Source organism: Schistocerca piceifrons, chromosome 5, assembly GCF_021461385.2.
Source record: "Schistocerca piceifrons isolate TAMUIC-IGC-003096 chromosome 5, iqSchPice1.1, whole genome shotgun sequence".
NCBI classification, from domain to species: domain Eukaryota; kingdom Metazoa; phylum Arthropoda; class Insecta; order Orthoptera; family Acrididae; genus Schistocerca; species Schistocerca piceifrons.
This window is the reverse complement of record NC_060142.1, coordinates 305,428,448-305,447,710: the sequence shown is the minus strand read 5'-3', so window position 1 is coordinate 305,447,710 and position 19,263 is coordinate 305,428,448.

The following is a 19,263-nucleotide window of genomic DNA, read 5'->3' as shown; positions in this document are numbered from 1 at the left end:
AAATCATTTGCATAACGTCATAGTCAGCTTCGTCTGGTGTATTATAGTTGTGTACGTACGTATCTGTGAACAATGTGGAACGACAGTCCGTGTTACGCGATGTAGAAATGACCTCTGTTCGATTAATTGCCTGTTCGTCTGCAGATAAAGCGTGCTGAAATTCTAATGCTAATTGTACATTCTCATCCTCTAACATTAAATAGGAATTTTGAAAGCCAATAATTGCGTCATGTTGTACCAGAAAATTCGTACCTAAATAACGTCTGTTGCCAATAAGGGAACAATCCAAAAATTTGAGTGGAACGTATGAACCACAACACAAAATGATAAGTGTGTCTGTAATTTTACATCTACTCCTTTTACTTCAGTTTTGCCTAATGGTAACGTAGGAGAGGTATTCTCTTTGTTACATTCGTTGAAAGTTTCTTCATTTATAACTGACATAGGTGATCCAGAATCGATTACTGCCAAAAATGTGGTCGATCCAATCTTTACTTCAATGACAGGGTGGGAAATGGTTTTTTGAATAACTGGTTCTTCATGCAAATGTGTGTCTCGGATGTCGTCAAAAGTAATAACATTTTCGTGAACAAGATTCTGTGTGTCAAAAATATTGCTTACGTTGCTGGAAGATTCAGTGTGTACTGTATCTAGTCAAATTCTTTCTGCCGTGCTGTTATTTGCGGGAGGATGCTGTGTCATTTCGACTATTTGTACTGTTCTGTTATTCCTTCCTGACGTATTAGTTTCGGGATGATACCGACTGTCTGGTTCATTCATGATAATCTGTTGATGCGGATGATTCTGCTGTTGGTAAGACCGACTGTTACGCTGAAAACTGTGCTCATTGCTTTTACGTCTGTCATAATAGTCATTATTATACGGCGCATTGCGGTAGGAGTTGAAGTGATGTGTCGTCTGTACGTAATGATTTCCTTGCTGCTGTGCGTTACTATTTGTCGGAGCCGAAGCTATGCGTGTAGGCGGCGAAAAATTAAACCTTGGTTGACCTTGTACATTACATTGTTGGTTAGGTATGCAAACCGGCTGGTTTTGTTGATGTTGTGGGGAAAAGCCTCTATTGTTACCAAAATATGTCTGCGATTACTGAAAATTTTGTACATACTGATGATTAAAATTTTGTCTGGTATTAAAATTATGCTGGTAGTTCTTGTCATTTCGGGAGTCTCTAATGAAAACTGTCACTTTCAGGTAAAACTTGTCGTATCAGGTTTTCTTTACTAATTCCTAATTATAGATAGATCGATAGTTGAAGAATTGTTTTAATATATATAAAGGATAGTAAAAGAGAAGGCAGCAGTGCACAAAACTAAAGATGAAATAGCACTACTACGGCTCGGGGCCATGTGCACGCTACTGCACATACTCATCGAAGTGTAATGAATCCCCTGAGATCGCTTACGCGCTCCAAATAAATTTTAGTTTCTGCATTACAGGCCAATCCGGTGCAAATTCAAATGCAAATTGTTGTATCCAGTCCAAAGAGGGTATCTGTGTTCTGTCACTTTTAAATACCTTAGATTTTCTCAGGATAGAAAGTGCTTATAATCAAAATTATCGTCTCTGTATATCCGAGCAGGTTCAGGGTTGTATGATAATCTGTTTGTCTGTGATTGTTCGGAATCCAAGTCACGTACTTTCTGTAAATTACCTAGATTATACTGGCTGTGTGCGTTTGAGAAATGTTCACGATGTGGCATATGCTGTGACGTGTTAGTGGCTGAAACATTTTTCAATTCTGTCACTTTACAACGTTCGTCAATTTGGCTGTTCTGTTGTTCAAATCTCTTATCGACTTTCGCATCTAGAGTGTGTGAGAGTTCTGCTGACATTAATTTAAACTCGTCGCGTAACTGTGTTGTGTTTTCTGAACATTGTTTATCAACCGCACTAATTTCATCTCTAAGTGATTTTGTTGTGGCTGCATGTGTATCACGTAATTCTTCGCTACTGTTTTATCACAAGCCTTAATTTCCTCACGTAATTGTTCTTTAGTTTCATTACATTGCACGGAAATGGCTGTAATCTGTTCATTAAGCTGTTCAATAGAGGTGTCAAGTTTTTCATTACTTTGTTTAAAGTTGTCATGAGTTTGTTTGATCGACCTGTCATGTTTTTCATTCGACTGTTTGAAACTTTCATTAAGTTGTTTGTTCGATTCATTAAGTGGCTTATAATTGTTGTCTTGTTTTTCATGGGAGTGTTTGAGATTTTCATTAAGTTGTTTATAATTGTTGTCTTGTTTTTCATTAGCTCGTTTGAAATTGTTGTTTAGTTTTTCATTCCACTGTTTGAGATTTTCATTACATAGTTAGTACGATTCATTAAGTTGTTTGAAATGGTTGTCTAGTATTTCATTCCGCTGTCTGAGATTTTCATTAAGTTTTTTGTTCGATTCATTGAGTTGTTGTTTGAGATTTTCATTACTTTCATTAATTTGTTGTTTGAGATTTTCATTAAGTTGTAGCAATAATGCCATAACTCGATCCATGCCAAAATTAGCTGCTGTATTCTCTGTGTTGTGTGATGGTGTATCTGCATGTGTCATGTTTTGTGTAGCAGTAACCATTTGGTCATTGTCTGATTCACAAAAAGGTTTGCCATTCGGATGTGAACTGTTGGTCACTACATCGGAATCAAATAAACCTGACGTGTTTTGTGTATATTGTTCACCTTCGTTAGAATCATTTATCTGTTTACTGTGTAAATTTTGCAAATCAGGTGTGTTAAACTGGGCAGCGTTCATTGTAACAGAAAGTGCCCAATTGTCGTTAAATTAAATGTGGACATAACTGAGATTGTTAGTTCATCATTTGGAATAAAATCATTACTGGTGGTCGGCACGCACTGAATGTCAATAATTGGAGGATTATCATTAAGACACTGAGTATCGCTAGTATTATCCGTCAAATTATTCAGGTCGGCTTTTTCGCTCATTGCACATCGCGATGTACTGTTAGCAGTTTTTCGAGGCATTGTCACAAATCAAAGTTAAGCACAAAATCAAACAAAGACAAAGCAAAAATGGAACAAATACGGTGACAACAAAGAGCAATAAATTGCCGATGATCTGTGAAAGAAAGAGTGACAAATTAGTAACTGCGTTGCGCCAGATGCAAACTACCTTTAACAATAGTGTAAATAAGAGCAGATATATAACTGACTACTTCTCAGAAATTCACATAGAAAATACGATCCTGGCCGGTTGTCGACAAGTGTAACCTCCCCACAGATACATTATATGTCTAATAACCTCCCAACAGTAAAAAAATATAAGTATATAATTCACATTCAGCGTAACCTTCCAACAGATACACTCCAAAACCTCCCAACAGTAAAATTTCGTAACCTGCCAATAATACAATGTGACTAACTTCTCAATAAAATTGTCGCCCACTTATAACCTTTCAATCATGAATGTCAATTTAAACTGGTGAATTTTGGACGTCAGCAGCGCTGCGTCATGGCCCTGAAAGATCATTCTGAATAAATTGAAAATTCTAACCTCAATAAGGTCGCCAGATAACGCATATGTATCTGCTCCTATAAGAAATTTTTCTGGCACAGCCCTGTGCAATGCTGGCCGATAGATTTGTCATTTATAAAAGGAAACAACTGATTTTTCTTTTCAATAATCGGGATGACCAAGGATTGGAGAAATTAGTAAATTCTTTAAATTGAAATTAATGATTATCAAAAGTTACTTTTTATGAGAAAGATTATTATTAAGAGATTTTTTTAAAACATTTACATGGGACTTGATATAACAATACTACATATGCGCGAGCTTGCTTTTACCTTATATTATACCGTTCAGGCTCCGCCATCGCTCCACCACGACCGGCCCAGCCAACACGATACACCAGACTGATCGCTAGCTACTACTGCAACTGCTACACAGTTCCTACTGCATACAACACTGCTCTCTGGTCTGAGATTCTCTTATACCTTACATATCGCAGGCAGCGCGTGAGCAATCCATGGAAATTACATCTGCTCGAGTGCGCTAATAACAAATTCCTTAATCATGGACCCCTTACAATCTAGTTCACCTGTTCCCACAACACGTCTGACTAGAATTGGTGTAGTTACGCCTATTTACGCTGTGAAGTGTAGGGCAAAGCTTGATGACTGGTGGGATGATCTTTTATGTGGGAAAATTGAGATAACTAATGAAAAGGATAGCACTGTGGAAATCTCTGGGAGATTACACAATAGGAGGAGTAGTAGTGTTGTGGATATTAAAGGGAGTACCATAGAAGTATCAGCTCTGATACTACATGGAACTGTGGAGTCCGAAGTAGTAGTAGTAACAGACCGAGTGAGAGTAGGCTGTACCAAAGAGTATAAGTACGTGGTTAGCAGCATATTTAAGGGTGATAGTGGGTATTGTTTAGAGGCCACAGATCCTGGGCCAGACGTTCAGGGGAGTACACATGCCGTTCATTTTTGGTCCCTGCAGAGCGGAATTGCAGATAAAGATGTTGTTGTAGGTATTATGGAGGATGTGCAGGAAGGTGTTGATGTTGGCAGTTGTGTTTCAGATGCTGCAGAAGGAACAATACAGATGCATGAATTTCCTGAGAAGCAGGGTGAATGTAGGAAAAGGAGATGTGTTCGTGAAGTTAGTGATCAGGCTAAAAAGGCAGAGCCTGTTGAGTAGTACGTGCCTGAGGTACAGAATATAACAGTAATGTGACCACTAGGTCACAACCTTGCAGAGCAAGCGGCTGACGTGAGCTGAGAGCTGTTTACATACAGCCATTGTCTGATGTGTGTGACAAGTGTGAAGTGGTTAAGGATACAAGGCAAAATTCAGACTAATCTAAGAACATCATGCCAAAACTAATCTTGGGCGATGCACACTGAAACTTAGACAGACAAAATTCTAGCTATGGGAAACTGCCGTCAGTGGATTGTTAACGCAAGTTTTGTCCACCTTGCTGGGCATGCCAGTTAAGGGCACAGGGTACCTCTGAATGATATAAATATGTATTTTTATTATTTTATTAAATTATATAGTCTATCTTATTTCTTTCCTGTGTAATTTAGTGAGTTAGGATTGAAAAATAACCATGTATCATTTCTTCGGGGATACTTGAGTTAACAGTGTTGCTGTTTGTAGTGGATCCTAAATCCTTCCTACCAGTTTGTTGTTCAGTTACTCTCAGGCGATCTACTGCACCACATTGTTTACATTTCGCCACTTTCTTTATTAACTACTATGCTCCGATAATCAATAACTGATTATGAAATGATATCACAGTACGCTCCAAAATTTTACCCACAATGGCGAATTAAATGCAGAATTCTACTGTTAGGCAGATATAATTCCTTTTAAGTCATTACATATTCATTTATGTAAAATGTATTTATCTCCATAGTAACCCTATGCAACAATAAAATTTAACAGTATCGATCACCTTACAAGGTAAGCCAGTTAAACTGCAAACAAAAACACCAAAGCTTAATTCGCATGATGTAGTAGCACAAGCCACAAGGCAATTACTTTGATGAGCAAAAGTACCAGTAAGCTGCAGGTTTCTGTACTTTGAGTAGTAGTACCATATGTGACTCATGTGCAGGGATTGGTTTGGGAATATGTTTCCTAAGAGAGCGTAAGGGGAACTTTTGCCTCAGTGCCAAAGTTCCATATGATGTTCCAAGTCAATAAGTTACAAAATCACCGGAATGACAAAAGAGATGCCAAGCATTAGAGTTTAATAGAGCCAGACTATGTGTTCTCCAAGAAGCTTTGTCAGAATAATTTACTAAGAGAGAAAGAGTTTTTCAGGATAATTCTTAGTTATAAGTTGAAAGTGAGAAGTTAAAGATAGTTGTTGTCTACACAGCTTTGTAATGTGGTTGTGGCAAGAAGTATAGAGGTTATAAGGATACTGATCAGGACAGGAGGAGCTTGTAAAGTATGGTGAGGTATTAAGCACTATACAAAGAGAGTCGCCAAGATGACATGGCTAGTGGGTTTAGGTAGTTGTTCTTTGTGTTGTATGTTATCATGAGAACTAATGCACTTTTTATTAGTGTGACACAGATGTAACCTTGTAGTTGTAAGTAATGATCTAACGTGCTAAGTATTTTATGGTGAAATTGCAACCTCTCAGCCCAGCGGTTTAAGCTTCCTAGTACCCATTAAGTGAAGATTTTTGTAAATATTGTATACTGTTGACCATGCATATTGATTTTTTTTGCGGGTCACTCCAAGATAGAGATATGGGAAACAGCTCTTCCAAAAGAGGGAGGGGGAAAAGGGTATTGTAGTGCCAGCACCATTTTTTGGCGATTCTGTGCAAGGATAGTAGTGTAGCATTGGAGAAGCCATTGGCAGCCAGCAGTCACAGGACATCAGCACCTGCAGGTGTTCCAGTCGTCTTCTGCGCCACTTGCACGCTACATGACACACCTAAATGGGTCACATGCTGCTAGCTGGCAGTAAATGCCAGCATTCTGAGGCACATATGTCGGGACGCACCAGCTGATCAGCAGCCATCAACATGGAACATGTGCCTACCACACCACGTGCTCAGAGTGACCTGCCTGTCACACCACCGTGTCAGAGTGTATCTGCATGGATTGTAACAAAGTGATGATTTTGTTTATATTGTTTTACTGATCCGCCACCGGCCTGCATCCTAGCCATGACTTATGATCTTCCTCATTGTAATCATACTCTTGTTCTCCAATATCTCCACGGTCTGCTTTCACAAATACATTGGTTTAACGTCTTCAGTTTGGTCTGTCTTCTTCTTCTTCAGAATAAACGTCCCAGAGTCTGAGGAACAGGTCTGATTGGAAGCTGAAGTCCATTCTACCAAAACTGCATCTTCTTTTTGTATCCAACATTGGGCACAGCAGGATTAGGATCTGAAGTTGTGATCTCTCTCTCTCTCTCTCTCTCTCTCTCTCTCTCTCTCTCTCTCTCTCTCTCTCACACACACACACACACACACACACACACACACACACACACACACACACACACACACACACACGCCTAAAAGTACGTCATCATCTTGCAATATTGATTCACCAATTTTATCTAATCCAGGATTAACAATAAGCTTATACATTCCAAGACAAAACGACACACCACAAAGGAATTATCCGAACGGGACGGAAGTCGGTAGATGTGATGTTCATGTACAGACAAACAAATGATTACAGTTTCTGATAAATTGGACGGTTTATTCAAGAGAAAGAGCTTCTTCAATTGAGCAAGTCAATAAAGCATTGGTCAACTTCTGGCTCTTATGCAAGCAGTTACTTGGCCTGGCGTCGAATGTTACTGGATGTCCCTCTGAGGGATATTGCGCCAAATTCTGTCCAATTGCTGCTTTAGATCATCAAAATCCTGAGCTGGTTGGGGGGCTTTGCCTGTAATCTCCATCGGTTCTTAGTTTGGGAGAGATCTGGCGACCTTACCTGCCAAGATAGGGTTTGGCAAGCACTAATAGAAGCAGTAGAAATCTTAGCCATGTGTGAGCATGCATTATCTTGCTGAAATGTAGGGCCAGGATGGCTTGCAATGAAGGGCAACAAAATAGGGCATAGAATATCGTCGACGTACCTCTGTGCTGTAAGGGTGCCGCAGATGACAACCAAAAGGGTCCTATTATTACAATAAATGCCATGCAAGACCGTCACTTTTGGTTGTCGGGCCTTGTGGCAGGCGACAGTCAGGTTGGTACCTCACTGCTGTCTGGGGCGTCTCCAGACGCGTCTCTCGCATGGAATCTCATTGACTGGAGCAAAAATGGTTTTCAGTGATGAATCCCACATGGAATTGAGACCCAATGACCAGCGAAGACGTGTCTGAAACCGACATTCTACACCCTGTTTTGTTGCCCTTCATGGAAAGCCATAATGGCCTAACGTTTCAGCAAGATAATGCCCGCCCACACACGACAGGTGTTTATACAGCTTGTCTTCGTGACTGCCAAACTCAATGTTGACCATTGTAAGAGATGGAAAAGAGCCACCGTGGTACAACAACCGAGTTAGAAAACTGCTGTGGAAGCCCAGGGAACTTCACAGCAAACATAAACATAGCCAAAGCCTTGCAGACAAACAAAAATTACATGAAGCGAAATGTAGTGTGAGGAGGGCTATGCGAGAGGCATTTAACAAATTTGAAAGTAAGGTTCTATGTACTGACTTGGCAGAAAATCTTAAGAAATTTTGGTCTTATGTCAAAGCGGTAGTTGGATCAAAACAAAATGTCCAGACACTCTGTGACCAAAATGGTACTGAAACAGAGGATGACAGACTAAACGCTGAAATACTAAATGTCTTTTTCCAAAGCTGTTTCACAGAGGAAGACTGCACTGTAGTTCCTTCTCTAGACTGTCGCACAGATGACAAAATGGTAGATATCGAAATAGACGACAGAGGGATAGAGAAACAATTAAAATCGCTCAAAAGAGGAAAGGCCGCTGGATCTGATGGGATAACAGTTCGATTTTACACAGAGTACGCGAAGGAACTTGCCCCCCTTCTTGCAGCGGTGTACCGTAGGTCTCTAGAAGAGCGTAGTGTTCCAAAGGACTGGAAAAGGGCACAGGTCATCCCCATTTTCAAGAAGGGACGTCGAATAGATGTGCAGAACTATAGACCTATATCTCTAACGTCGATCAGTTGTAGAATTTTGGAACACGTATTATGTTCGAGTATAATGACTTTTCTAGAGACTAGAAATCTACTCTGTAGGAATCAGCATGGGTTTCGAAACAGACGGTCGTGTGAAACCCGGCTCGCGCTATTCGTCCACGAGACTCAAGAGGCCCATAGACACGGGTTCACAGGTAGATGCTGTGTTTCTTGACTTCAGCAAGGCGTTCGATACAGTTCCCCACAGTCGTTTAATGAACAAATTAAGAGCATATGGACTATCAGACAAATTGTGTGATTGGATTGAAGAGTTCCTAGATAACAGAACGCAGCATGTCATTCTCAATGGAGAGAAGTCTTCCGAAGTAAGAGTGATTTCAGGTGTGCCGTAGGGGAGTGTCGCAGGACCGTTGCTATTCATAATATACATAAATGACCTTGTGGATCACTTCGGAAGTTCACTGAGGCTTTTTGCGGATGATGCTGTGGTATATCGAGAGGTTGTAACAATGGAAAATTGCACTGAAATGCAGGAGGATCTGCAGCGAATTGACGCATGGTGTAGGGAATGGCAATTGAATTTCAATGTAGACAAGTGAAATGAGCTGCGAATACATAGAAAGAAAGATCCCTTATCATTTAGTTACAATATAGCAGGTCAGCAACTGGAAGCAGTTAATTCCATAAATTATCTGGGAGTACGCATCAGGAGTGATTTAAAATGGAATGATCATATAAAGTTGATCGTCGGTAAAGCAGATGCCAGACTGAGATTCATTGGAAGAATCCTAAGGAAATGCAATCCGAAATCAAAGGAAGTAGGTTACAGTACGGTTGTTCGCTCACTGCTTGAATACTGCTCAGCAGTGTGGGATCAGTACCAGATAGGGTTGATAGAAGAGATGGAGAAGATCCAACAGAGAGCAGCGCGCTTCGTTACAGGATCATTTAGTAATCGCGAAAGCGTTACGGAGATGATAGATAGACTCCAGTGGAAGACTCTGCAAGAGAGACGCTCAGTAGCTCGGTACGGGCTTTTGTTGAAGTTTCGAGAACATACCTTCACCGAGGAGTCAAGCAGTATATTGATCCCTCCTACGTATATCTCGCGAAGAGACCATGAAGATAAAATCAGAGAGATTAGAGCCCACACAGAGGCATACCGACAATCCTTCTTTCCACGAACAATACGAGACTGGAATAGAAGGGAGAACCGATAGAGGTACTCAAGGTACCCTCCTCCACACACCGTCAGGTGGATTGCGGAGTATGGATGTAGATGTAGATGTACATGTAGACCAGCAAGGACGCAAGGTCTCTCCCCAATTGAGAGCATTAATTTTTAAAGTAAGTGGGGGAATTGAATATATATTACAAGTTGGAATTGTCTTTTAAAGCATTAAAACTCTTCCATTCAATTACTGTTAATAGAGAACATCGACTGTAGAACGCTAGTCTTTTCGCGAAAGTTGCGTTACCAAGAGGTCTTCAACATTCTGAAGCAAATTATCGCTTCGCAGTTCTTTCGTGAGTTCGCAGGTGGCGCACATGGGTCTCTGAGCTCTTGCAACCCATTCTTCCTTCCCTGGTTGCGTTTCCTTCACCATGCCCCTTTGTCCGTATCCTCGCTCCTTCCCCTTTCTCGGTGTTCTGATTTATATCCACCTGGCTATCACCCTGATTCCCTGTATTGTTTGCAGTTGGTTCCTTCTGCCTGTTCTCGTTCATCCTTTTTAGTGTTTTGGCCCTGCTTGGGGTTTGACCTCCACTTATAAATTTTTTGTTTTTAGTGTGAGCCATTTGGGGAAGAACTCTCTCCCCCCTTACTTCCCCTCTTCCTTCCCCTCTTCCTTTCCCACTGTAGCCCCCCTCCACCCCACTAGCATGTGTAGTCAGTCTGTGTGGTGCGGCTGTTACGTACCCACCTGGCTGAGCCCCCTGACAACACAGGGCTCACACAATTGATAACTGAGCTGTTCCTTCCCCATGTACTGGAGCATCAGAACTCCTGGCAATGGTCGCCATGCCAGACTGCCCTTGCAGTGGCTGAGTGGCACCCATGGGTAGAGCTCCTGATCAGAGTGGGTGGTATCAAGGTAGATGCTTGGCGCATGATGAAGCTGCAAAAATCTCTCCATTCTGAAACAGCCATCTCTCTGAGTGGTAAATGTTCATTGAATGCTGCTTTGAATGACCAGGCAGCCTTCCCTGGCTACGCCCTGGGAAGAGGATCAAGCTCGCTTTCTTGAAATGGAACATTTTGCCCGCTACCTGGTCTGCTCTAGGACAGACTGGAACTCTTTCACAGCTAAAAAGCTGGTGTTTTTTGTGGAGAACATCGAGGACTGGTTTGGGGAAGTTCAGTTTCTCAGTAAGATGTGGCTGGGCCCTCTGTTCACCACAATGCTTCTGCCGTCCAATCTACAGCTCTTCATGCTTTTAATTGTCTTGGCGACGTTAAGGTGTCTATTATCCCTCACCAGTCACTGAATATGGCCCATGGAGTGATTTTTCATAGGGACATCACCCTGCAAACTAATGAGGAACACTGGGCTAATCTGGAGTGATGCAGCGTTCACTTTCTTCAGCATGTGCAGAAGGGTCATAAAGAGAACTACACCAATAGCAGCGGCTTTATTCTGGCTTTTAATGGAGATACCCTCCCAGTCAAGGTCATATGTTACTGCTGTGACATGAAGCCACATGTCCTACCATGCATGAAGTACTTTCAAAGCTTGTGTTTTGGGCATGTGTCTTCCCAATGTGCGGCAGACCCTCTGTGTGGTGACTGTGAATGCCCACTCCATCTAGGCAGCCCCTGTGTTCTGCCAACTGTGTGTGTAAACTGTCTTTAACGCCTCTCTCCACAGTCGCCAGACTGCGCAAAGAGAAAAGAAGATCCAATGGTAAAATTCCCTGGATCGCCTATCTGATGCTGAGGCTCCCCAAAAATATGACAAATTCCATCCAGTGTCACTTTCTTCAACATTTGCCCCTGTTACATTCTTTCTCCCCACTCCTCCCTCTTCCTTGCCTCAGCCCCAAGCCCCCTCTCCTCCCCCTCCCTTGCAGTTCCCACGCTGTCCCCTCTGGGTGCCGCTCCCCCTCCTCACCCGGAGGACTGGCCTCCTCTCTCCAGGAACACCTGCCCTGGTGTCTATCAGGCCGGAAGCCTGCTACCACAACTCAGCCACGAGATGTACCGATTGTGTGTCACAAGACTGCACACTGTCTTTTGGTCAAAGATTTTACAGAAGCCTGCTCTCTCTCTGCGCCCTGCCCTACTCGTCCTCCAATAGAGGAGGAGGAGAAGAAGAAACGTAAGTCCCAGCACAGAGGCTGTGCAGTTCTAGGCGCTACAGTCTGGAACCGAGCGACCGCTCCGGTCGCAGGTTAGAATCCTGCCTCGGGCATGGATGTGTGTGATGTCCTTAGGTTAGTTAGGTTTAATTAGTTCTAAGTTCTAGGCGACTGATGACCTCAGAAGTTAAGTCGCATAGTGCTCAGAGCTAGAACAAGACCCCACCAGTGTTCCTGGTGGTGACATCTCCCACCTTGCAACCTAAGTCTGCATCTAATTTATGGATGTCACTCCACCCTTGTTGGTGACGACCACTGACCATGTGATATGACCTCTCCTCAGCTTCTTCATATCTAACCTGCACTCTCGCCACATGCTACTCCAGTGGAACTGCAACGGATATTATCGTCACCTACCAGAAACACAACACCTTGTTTTCTCTTATCAGACATTCTGTCTGAATCATGTCAGCTCCGGGATAGCATCTGGAGGGGTCTGCATTTTGGTTCACACTGATGTCATTAGTGGCTGGATTCTCCTTCTTACCAGCCTGGAAGCAATAGTGGTTAGAGTGCAAATGACCCCCAGCAATCACCATTTGCAGAGTTTTCCTTCCTTCAGGTAAGCCACTTCCTTATGTTGAACTGTTTACCTGAATACAGCATTCAGTATCTCCTCCTTGGGGTCTTCAATGCACACCACCCCCTGTAGGGTCTGCCACTTCGAAAGGTAGGGGTCTTCTGATTGACCAATCCATTACAGACTTTGACTTGTGCCTCCTAAATCATGGTTCCTCTACCCATTTTAGTAGCACTTATGGCACCTTTATTATTATCGATCTCACGACCTGCTCCCCTGCTCTTGTGGCTTCCCTACATTGGTCACCCCATGATGATCTTTGCAACAGTGATCATTTTCCAGTGATATTTTCGTTCCCCTGCCGCCGCCAAGCAGACAAGACCCCATGTTGGGTATTCTGCAGACCCAGTTGGCCTTTATATACATCTGCTGTGCACTTCGACGCCTCTGTCTCAGATTGCACTGACGTGGTCGTGCAAGGCGTTTCTGCCGCTATTCTTCATGCTGCTGGAACTACTGTCTCCCTATCCACAGATCGCCTTCGTCGCCGACCAGTACGATGGTGGACCAAGGACATAGCAGTCTCTATCCAGGACCGCCGAAGGGTGCTGCAGCGATTTCAGGACACACTTCACAATCCAATCTTATTGCTTTTAAGCATCTCTGTGCTAGGGCTGGTTACCTGATTGAGCAGATAAAAAGGAATACTGGGAGCGTTATGTTTCCTCCCTGGGAACCGAGCGAGGTGGCGCAGTGGTTAGACACTGGACTCGCATTCGGGAGGACGACGGTTCAATCCCGCGTCCGGCCATCCTGATTTAGGTTTTCCGTGATTTCCCTAAATCGCTCCAGGCAAATGCAGGGATGGTTCCTTTCAAAGGGCACGGCCGACTTCCTTCCCTGTCCTTCCCTAATCCGATGAGACCGATGACTCGCTGTCTGGTCTCCTTCCCCAAACCAACCAACCAACCTCCCTGGGAATGCATGCATCTTCATCTCATGTTTGGTCCAAACTCTGTTGCCTTCTGGGCCACCAGCAATATTCAACTGTCTGGGATCTTATCCTCTAGGGTGCTCTGTGCACTGAGCCACAGGTGGTTGCAGAAAACCTCACGACCCCTGTGTCACAGTATTGGCTTCCTCTTCCTATCCTGCTACCTTTCTCTGACAGATATGTCAGGTTGAACAGACCCCTCTCTGTTTCAATCCCCACCAAGCTGAGCCCTATAAGGAACCCTTCACTGAGTGGGAAATCTTGCAGACTCTTACCTCTTCAGATGATATGGCCCAAGGCCCAGATTCTATCCACAACCAGAGATCCAATACTTGGACATTACCCAAGGGCAACATTTCCTCAGGGTCTTCAACTGCATTTGGCTCATGGGTTCCACACCCTTAAAATGGCGAGACAACATAGTTTTCACCATCGTTAATCCTGGTAAGAACCCAACGTCTCTTGACAGCTACCGCCTGCTTAGCCTGACCAACATACTTTGTAAACTGCTGGAGAAGATAATAAGCTTCCTATTATGTTGGGTACTTGAATCTTGGGTCCTTTTGTCGCCGTATCAGTGTGGCTTCCAGGAAGGGCGATCTCCAAGTGGTCATTTACTCAGATTGAAAGCAGCAATCCGACAGGCTTTTCCTCACCGCCGGCATCATTTTGCGGTCTACTTTGACGTACATAAGGCATACGACACGGCTTGGCACCATCACAGTTACCTTCTAAGACTAGGGCTTTCGCGCTCCCTTCAGATTTTTATCCGCCTGTTTTTATCCCACCGGCTCTTCCAGGTTCGAGTTGGCACTTCATTCAGCACGCCACGGATTCATGGGGAACAGGTACTGTGTTGAGTGTCACTCTTCCTCAAAGCAGCAATGGGCTTGTAACGTCTGCTGGGCCTCTGGTTACCCTGGCGTTGTACGTCAGCGATTTTTGCATCTGGTGCAGCTCCCACTCGGTAGTATCTGCTGAACATCAGCTCCAAGGCGCCATCTGACGGGTCTCTGCATAGCCCTCTCCCATGGCTTCCAGTTTTCTGCCTCCGAAACGCGGGTTATGCATTTTTGCCGTCGACTCGCAGTAGACCCCGATCCAGAACTTTATTTAGGCGACCAGCGCCTACATGTTATGGCACATCCAGTTTCTTGGGTCTTATTTTTGATAATAAGCTGATGTGGCTGCCCCACATTCAGCACCTGAAGACTAAATGCATGCAGAAGCTTAATGCTCTCCACCTCCTGGCCCACACATCTTGGGGTGCAGACTGTGCATGCTCTAGTCTTGTCCAGATTAGATTACGGTAGTCAGGACTATAGTTCAGTGGCTCCTTCCACTCTGAAACTACTTGACCCTGTTCATCACTGTGGGTTGTGTCTGGCTATTGGTGCCTTTCGCACTACTCCTGTCGACTTCCCCCTCTACAAATACGATGAAGCCAACTCTTGGTTACTTACACAATCGCCATTTGACGATTCCCTGACCATTGTATGTACCCTGTTCTCTTCGTAAACGAGGGGTGTCTCCATCCTTATACCTGTCACTGGGTGGGATTGCTGATTGGAATGCATCTGACTTCCCTCTGTTGGGATCTTTATCTCCACTCACTGGAATGCGCCCCTTGTATTTCCTCCCGCAACCTGACCCTCTTTGGATGGTCTCTAGACCACAGATAAGGACCAACCTATTCCACTTCCAGGGTCCTAAGGTCTCTGTCGCCCCTGTAGTCTCCTGGCGTCTTGTATACTCCATCCTTGCAGAGTTCCAGGGTGCTACCATCTTCGACAATGACGGTTCTGAAAAATAGATAAGACAGGGTATGCTTTTATGTCTGCTACTGGCATGGAACACCACTTACTGTCGGGATCATGTAGCGTGTTCACAGCAGAGCTGCTACCCATTAACTGGGTCCTCCATTTCCTTACTCAGGCTTCCCTCCACAACATTTTAATGTGTACCGACTCAGTGAGCAGCCTGCAGGCAATAGACCAATGCTACTCTCTTCACCCTATGGTCTGTGCTTTCTATGACCTTGTCTCTACCCTCAGCCATGTCACCTGCTCAGTTGTCTTTCTCTGCATCCCAAGTCATGTGGGCATCCCAGTAAATGAACTGGCTGACCATTTGCCTAAAGAGGCAGGTACTTGTTCCCCATTCCCTTCCATGACTCAGGATGCAGATATGTGGATCCATATCAAATCTCTCTTTGCCCAAAAGTGGAATGATATCTATTCGCTACTGCTCTCGGTAATAAACTCCCTACAACCAAACAGACTTTTGCAGTTTGGCGCTTTTCCTTCCACTCCTCTCGACAGGAGTTCACTGTCTTATGCCACTTATGCATTGGTCGTACCAGGCTCACCCATTGTCTTCTATTGTGTAACGAGCCACCCCCACAATGTGGCTGTGGAGCCAGACTGACGGTATCCCATATATTGGTGGACTGTCCCCTTCTTTTGGCCCTTCACACTAAGTATAGCCTTCCAGATTCTTTGTCTTTAAAGTAAGCAAACGATTCTGGATGGTTGAACAGGTCTTCAGTTTCCTAGGTGAAAGTGATTTTTATTTCCAGATATAAGATTTTGTTTCATTCCTGAAGCAGGGATAGGGTGAATGTTGTTGGGGCCTCTCTTCATGTTTTCTCGTTCTGGGACCCATGACCACTCCCTCATGCAAAGATCACTCTTTTATCCCTCTGTTTTTCCAGTTTTTAGATTTGGTCTACCCTTCTCTGTCATGAACAATGTGTGTTTTAACTTCCTCGTTTTTATAGTTTGACTCCTCTGATTGGGTCCGTCCACTTTTTGGGGACGCTATCTCTTCCACAAGTAACTTTAGATTGCGGGACTGATGACCTCGCCACTTAGTCCCATAATCCCCCTCTAGTCAACCAATCAAACTTTCTCTGATGTTGCTTAAGTGTTATGGACTATGGATTTAAGACTATGGATTCAAAAGTGCCAATGAAAAGGAAGAAGTGTGCTAGAATTCTAGTGTTACATATTTATTTATCGAGTAGATTAAATAAAAAAAATACATGTAAATTAATTTTTACATTTTATATGAAATGAATGTCATAATTAGAGTGAACTGGCTACTACTTGTTTACAAAAAATTATTACAATATATGTCTAATATTTCACACAGCCTTCACAGCTTGCCTTTAGTCTTTCAGACTAATGATTTCATCTCACAATATCATTATTGTTATGAGTATTACCATACGAAAGCATGATGTCAGATGACTGGTTAACGCTATTAAACTGCACTGGTTCTAATAGATGTATTTCGGCGAAAAAAAAGAACAATAATAATTATTAGAAGTTTATTCATGTTTACCAAGTAAAATCAACTGCAGTCCTTCTTTTAACATTATAGTGAGCCCCATTCACCATTCTAGGGTATTAACTTCATATCGATCGTTTGTGTGTGTGTTTATGTATGTTTGTGTGTGTGTGTGTGTGTGTGTGTGTGTGTGTGCGTGTGTGTGAGTGAGTGTGGGTTAATTGTGACATCATACATAAGGGGGTGTAGCTTCTGATGTCATTGGTCAATGACTTCTGTCACTTGACATCACAAATGTAAGCAAAATGGGTCAGAATCCATATAGCCATACTACTACAGCAAACTACTGTATATTCGTGAAAGGTTATGGAAGATAAAGTAGAAAATAGTGACCCCTCCCCCAGAACCGTGCAAAACTTACTCTGCTTGACAGCAATGCTGTGCTATTGAAATGTTGAAAACCAAACCATTCGAAGAATCCCCGTACTGAGCGCAACTTGAGGCAGTCACATGTCGTTCAGAACAAAATTAAAGAAGAGCTGCGTAATCTATTGGAGTACGTTTTATCAGCTCCTGTGCGTTCCTGTGTTACTGAACTCTACAAGAAGGGATCTGGATTTTCGGCAAAGAATACCCATGAATTCCGAGAACCTACTTTCACAAAGCATTCTGAGAGCTAATGCTATGGTGCTACACCAGTAAACTCTGGTCATAGAAGAAATTTTAATCAGCAATAGTTGGTCGACAACTGGAGGGGAAAGATTTTGGCCTATCTTGTCACTGGACTTTACACCGGTGCCATGGGTTAAAGAGAAAGACTTTCCACATTGTCTAAAAGAGTCTGGAATATACTTCTGTTCATTGTGGTCATTTCTTCGGTGGCATTAAGCTCGACGGATTCTTTGTTTGGGAGCAAGTTTCTTTATAATGTGTAATCGCAACCTCACATCGTTCCTCTCCAATACTCAACATAACAACACAAATATTATACACCACAAAAACCCTAATCACAATACGAATCTCAGACCACACTTGACACAAACCGTCTAGGAGAGAATGGAAATTCTGTTTCTACGTATCACAAATACACAGCTAGAGCTGGTGGGCAGGCGTCCATCCATCAGTATGTCGTACAACGGTTTGAATTTTGTAAAAAGATAGGTATTCGTTATTTGCCTCATCCAGAATGCTGTAGCTTTGCACAAACACGCAAGTACGTGAACCAGTATCTGTTGTTCTACACTCCCTCGCAAATTCTCGAAAAAACAATTTATTGTTTCGAAACTGCGTTTCAAGTCAGCGTCGGTAGCTTCCTGCTTAAAACATTGGTCTGTGCGTGTATTTTTAATTCTGACGTACTCAAGCTAGTGGCTCATTACTTTTCTGTTATCAAGTATTGATTTATCTCATCTTGTAATGACGGTAGATAGCGTTCGTAATAGCTTCTCGTCTTGTTTTCTTCTGTGCTTCCAGACATTCATCTCCTTCCCATTCATTTCAAGTAGTTGCCTGACGCTCAGTTTTAATCTTCCAAAACTTTTCAACATAGCACTCACGCCATTGCATAATGAAAGATTCTTTGTGAAAATAATCCCCTTACCTATGATTAACCCATTTGTCCACGATATCCTGTCTTCAAGGCGTACTAGTCGCGCAAGGAATCCAGGAGTAGTGAGGTACTGGCAGAAGTGAAGCTCAAAAGGCGTGTTGTGAGTCGGTCCTGAGTAACTCAATTGACAAGAGGGTTGGCCGTGAAAGGCGAAGTTAGTCTTGGGAGTTGTGGTCCTGCACGTACACTGATTAAAAGTGCGCGGACATTCCTATGTGAGACGGCCGCTGTGACCGTGCAGTTCTAGGCGCTTCAGTCCGGAACCGCGCTGCTGCTACGGTCGCAGGTTCAAATCCTGCCTCGGGAGTGGTCGTGTGTGATGTCCTTATGTTAGTTAGGTTTCAGTAGTTCTAAGTTCTAGGAGACAGATGACCTCAGATGTTATATCCCATAGTGCTCAGAGCCATTAGAACCAACTCTACATCTACATCTACATCTACATACATACTCCGCAATCCACCATATGGTGCGTGGCGGAGGGTACCTCGTATCACAACTAGCATCTTCTCTCCCTGTTCCACTCCCAAACAGAACGAGGGAAAAATGACTGCCTATATGCCTCTGTACGAGCCCTAATCTCTCTATCTTATCTTTGTAGTCTTTCCGCGAAATATGAGTTGGCGGCAGTAAAATTGTACTGCAGTCAGCCTCAAATGGTGGTTCTCTAAATTTCCTCAGTAGCGATTCACGGAAAGAACGCCTCCTTTCCTCCAGAGACTCCCACCCGAGTTCCTGAAGCATTTTTAACACTCGCGTGATGATCAAACCTATCAGTAACAAATCTAGCAGCCCGCCTTTGATTTGCTCCTATGTCCTCCCTCAATCCGACCTGATTGGGATCCC